Consider the following 5,137-nt stretch of genomic DNA (forward strand, 5'->3'; position numbering starts at 1 on the left):
TAAGGTGATCATCCAACCTCAAGAAATCTTTGTTTCTTACAGTAGGTTATCATTCTAATACAAGGTAATAATCATATTCAAACTTTGGTTCAATTTCTATAACTATAACAATCTTATTTCAAGTGATGATCTTACTTGAACTTGTTTTCGTGTCATGATTCTGCTTCAAGAACTTCGAGCCATCCAAGGATCCATTGAAGCTAGATCCATTTTTCTCTTTTCCAGTAGGTTTATCCAAGGAAATTAAGGTAGTAATGATGTTCATAACATCATTCGATTCATACATATAAAGCTATCTTATTCGAAGGTTTAAACTTGTAATCACTAGAACATAGTTTAGTTAATTCTAAACTTGTTCGCAAACAAAAGTTAATCCTTCTAACTTGACTTTTAAAATCAACTAAACACATGTTCTATATCTGTATGATATGCTAACTTAATGATTTAAAACCTGGAAACACGAAAAACACCGTAAAACCGGATTTACGCCGTCGTAGTAACACCGCGGGCTGTTTTGGGTTAGTTAATTAAAAACTATGATAAACTTTGATTTAAAAGTTGTTATTCTGAGAAAATGATTTTTATTATGAACATGAAACTATATCCAAAAATTATGGTTAAACTCAAAGTGGAAGTATGTTTTCTAAAATGGTCATCTAGACGTCGTTCTTTCGACTGAAATGACTACCTTTACAAAAACGACTTGTAACTTATTTTTCCGACTATAAAACTATACTTTTTCTGTTTAGATTCATAAAATAGAGTTCAATATGAAACCATAGCAATTTGATTCACTCAAAACGGATTTAAAATGAAGAAGTTATGGGTAAAACAAGATTGGAAAATTTTTCTCATTTTAGCTACGTGAAAATTGGTAACAAATCTATTCCAACCATAACTTAATCAACTTGTATTGTATATTATGTAATCTTGAGATACCATAGACACGTATACAATGTTTCGACCTATCATGTCGACACATCTATATATATTTCGGAACAACCATAGACACTCTATATGTGAATGTTGGAGTTAGCTATACAGGGTTGAGGTTGATTCCAAAATATATATAGTTTGAGTTGTGATCAATACTGAGATACGTATACAATGGGTCGTGGATTGATTCAAGATAATATTTATCGATTTATTTCTGTACATCTAACTGTGGACAACTAGTTGTAGGTTACTAACGAGGACAGCTGACTTAATAAACTTAAAACATCAAAATATATTAAAAGTGTTGTAAATATATTTTGAACATACTTTGATATATATGTATATATTGATATAGGTTCGTGAATCAACCAGTGGCCAAGTCTTACTTCCCGACGAAGTAAAAATCAGTGAAAGTGAGTTATAGTCCCACTTTTAAAATCTAATATTTTTGGGATGAGAATACATGCAGGTTTTATAAATGATTTACAAAATAGACACAAGTACGTGAAACTACATTCTATGGTTGAATTATCGAAATCGAATATGCCCCTTTTTATTAAGTCTGGTAATCTAAGAATTAGGGAACAGACACCCTAATTGACGCGAATCCTAAAGATAGATCTATTGGGCCTAACAAACCCCATCCAAAGTACCGGATGCTTTAGTACTTCGAAATTTATATCATATCCGAAGGGTGTCCCGGAATTATGGGGATATTCTTATATATGCATCTTGTTAATGTCGGTTACCAGGTGTTCACCATATGAATGATTTTTATCTCTATGTATGGGATGTGTATTGAAATATGAAATCTTGTGGTCTATTATTATGATTTGATATATATATAGGTTAAACCTATAACTCACCAACATTTTTGTTGACGTTTTAAGCATGTTTATTCTCAGGTGATTATTAAGAGCTTCCGCTGTCGCATACTTAAATAAGGACGAGATTTGGAGTCCATGCTTGTATGATATTGTGTAAAAACTGCATTCAAGAAACTTATTTTGTTGTAACATATTTGTATTGTAAACCATTATGTAATGGTCGTGTGTAAACAGGATATTTTAGATTATCATTATTTGATAATCTACGTAAAGCTTTTTAAAACCTTTATCTATGAAATAAAGGTTATGGTTTATTTTAAAAATGAATGCAGTCTTTGAAAAATGTCTCATATAGAGGTCAAAACCTCGCAACGAAATCAATTAATATGGAACGTTTTTAATCAATAAGAACGGGACATTTCAGTTGGTATCCGAGCGTTGGTCTTAGAGAACCAGAATTTTGCATTAGTGTGTCTTATCGAGTTTGTTAGGATGCATTAGTGAGTCTGGACTTCGACCGTGTTTACTTGAAAAATGATTGCTTAACAAATTTTGTTGGAAACTATATATTTTTAACATGTGAATATTATGTGATATATTAATCTCTTAACGCGTTTGATATTATGTGATAGATGTCTACCTCTAGAACAAGTCCCATTGACTCACCTAATAATAATGAAGATTCAAATGTAAATTGGGATGATTCGTGGACTGATTCACAAGTTCCCGAAGAGGAACCGGAAGAAGAGTCGGAACCGGAAGAAGAATCGGAACCGGAAGAAGAATCGGAACCGGATGAAGAAATAGAACCGGTGGGGGAAATAATAAAACGGTTAAGTAAAAGAAAATCCTCAACCAACCGACCAAGGTTAATTATGGTCAATGGTGTTTCCGCCAAGGAAGCAAAATATTGGGAGGATTACCAATTCTCCGATGAATCGGATTCCGACGAGAATTCCGATGATGTTATAGAAATTACCCCAACTGAATTTAAAAAGGCAAAAGAAAATAACAAGGGAAAGGGCATAAAAATAGAGAAATCTAATTCCAACCCCGATGAACTTTATATGTATCGTCAACCCCCGAAGTCCTTAAGTTGTAACAATGACCCGGGAACCTCTAAACCACCAGGTTTTTCTAAACCAATGTGGATAACGACGGCTCGTATTAGGGGAAAATCATATATCCCTAGAAACTTGGCAAAACGAACCAAAACCGAAGAAGAAGAAACAAGCGAGTCGGAATAAGATAGTTGTATTTATGTGGTGTAATATATGTAATATAGTGTGCTTATGTTTTATGATATATGTAAAAATTGCTTGTATTAATAAGTATTATTTTTTATGAATCTAACTCTTGTCTATTTTACAGTATAAAAACGCAAAATGGATAGACAACCCAATATTTTAAGAGACCTACCCGGAGACATGATTGATGAAATCTTGTCTAGAGTCGGTCAGAATTCCTCGGCACAACTATTTAAGGCGAGATCAGTTTGTAAGACATTCGAAGAACGTTCCAAGAATGTCTTGGTTTATAAGAGACTTTCGTATGAAAGATGGGGGATATCACATTGGGAAACCCATAAGTTACGATGTGTTTACTTTGACGCATATATTGCGGGGAACCCAAATGCTATTTTACGCAATGGGTTAAGAAATTATTTTGACTCAATATATCCGAATATTGGACTTCGTGATTTAGAAAAAGCGGCTAACATGCAACATAAAGAAGCATGTTATGCTTACGGATTAGTAATGTTCGCTTCTCACCAAAGTGAGAACAAGAACATCGGGCTACAACTATTAAACAAAACATTCCCACAAGTGACGGAGTCGGTAATTGGGGTAAGAAATGAGGTTTTTAGATTGTTACGGGACTGTTGGACATTACGTAACCCTCGTCCCTTTGACGACGTTACAACACGCTGTCTTATCAACGGCCATAACGGTTATGTTGCACAAGACCAAGGATGGGAAGTAGTCCTAGTAAAACCAGAATGCATGACTTGTTTCTGGACGTATGAATTACGTGTCTTTATTGCCTTTGCTGAACGACTTGTGTACTAGCTAAAATTATCTTCACAACTATCTTGTATCAAAGTTATTGTGTGCTATATTTCATGCTTTATGTAAAATAAGCGGTATTGTAAGTTTGTAAAATATTGTATAAAAGTTTGAACGCGAAATATTATTATAATCAGTTTTTCATATAGAATTGTAGTAGTTGAATTGTATATTAGCTACTAAGTATGAACTTAACGGGTAGGTACTACCCGAATTTAAACTTATAAAACGCTAATATGAAGAAAAAGCTTTTATAAATGAGTTCATATTATGCTACGAAATACTATTAACTACTCTTAATATTCTGTATGATTAACTTGTTCCATTTAACTATTTTGAAGGAAATGGCACCGACTACTCGACACACCGTGAATATGAATGAAGAAGAATTCCGTACTTTTCTAGCTTCAAACATAGCCGCAGTACAGGCTGCGCTACATACCAACAATAACATTGGATCTAGCAGTACAGGAAATCGTGTAGGATGCACCTACAAAGAATTCACTGCCTGCAAACCTTTGGAATTTGATGGAACCGAAGGACCGATCGGATTGAAACGGTGGACCGAGAAGGTTGAATCGGTGTTTGCCATAAGTAAGTGTACTGAAGAGGACAAAGTGAAGTACGCTACGCATACCTTCACAGGTTCTGCGTTAACATGGTGGAATACCTATCTAGAGCAAGTGGGACAAGACGATGCGTACGCACTACCGTGGTCAGCATTCAAGCACTTGATGAACGAGAAGTACCGTCCCAGAACCGAGGTCAATAAGCTCAAGACAGAACTAAGAGGGTTACGAACCCAAGGATTTGATATTACCACGTACGAAAGACGATTCACAGAATTGTGCCTATTGTGTCCGGGAGCATTCGAAGATGAGGAAGAGAAGATCGACGCGTTTGTGAAAGGATTACCTGAAAGAATCCAAGAAGATATAAGTTCACACGAGCCCGCCTCCATACAACAGGCATGTAGAATGGCTCACAAACTAGTGAACCAGATTGAAGAAAGAATTAAAGAACAGACTGCTGAAGAGGCCAATGTGAAGCAAGTCAAAAGAAAGTGGGAGGAAAACGGTGATAAGAATCACCAATACAACAACAACAGCAATTATAACAATAATCGCAACAACTATCCTAACAATCGCAACATCAATCGCAACTACAACAAACGGCCCAACAACAACAACAACAACAACAACAACAACAACCACAACAATCATCTTAACAACAATAATAACCGCAACAACAACAACAATCAGAAGCAGCTATGCCAAAGGTGTGAAAAGTATCACTCGGGGTTCTGCA

This window comes from Rutidosis leptorrhynchoides, chromosome 11 (genome assembly GCF_046630445.1).
Source record: "Rutidosis leptorrhynchoides isolate AG116_Rl617_1_P2 chromosome 11, CSIRO_AGI_Rlap_v1, whole genome shotgun sequence".
In the NCBI taxonomy this organism is placed as follows: domain Eukaryota; kingdom Viridiplantae; phylum Streptophyta; class Magnoliopsida; order Asterales; family Asteraceae; genus Rutidosis; species Rutidosis leptorrhynchoides.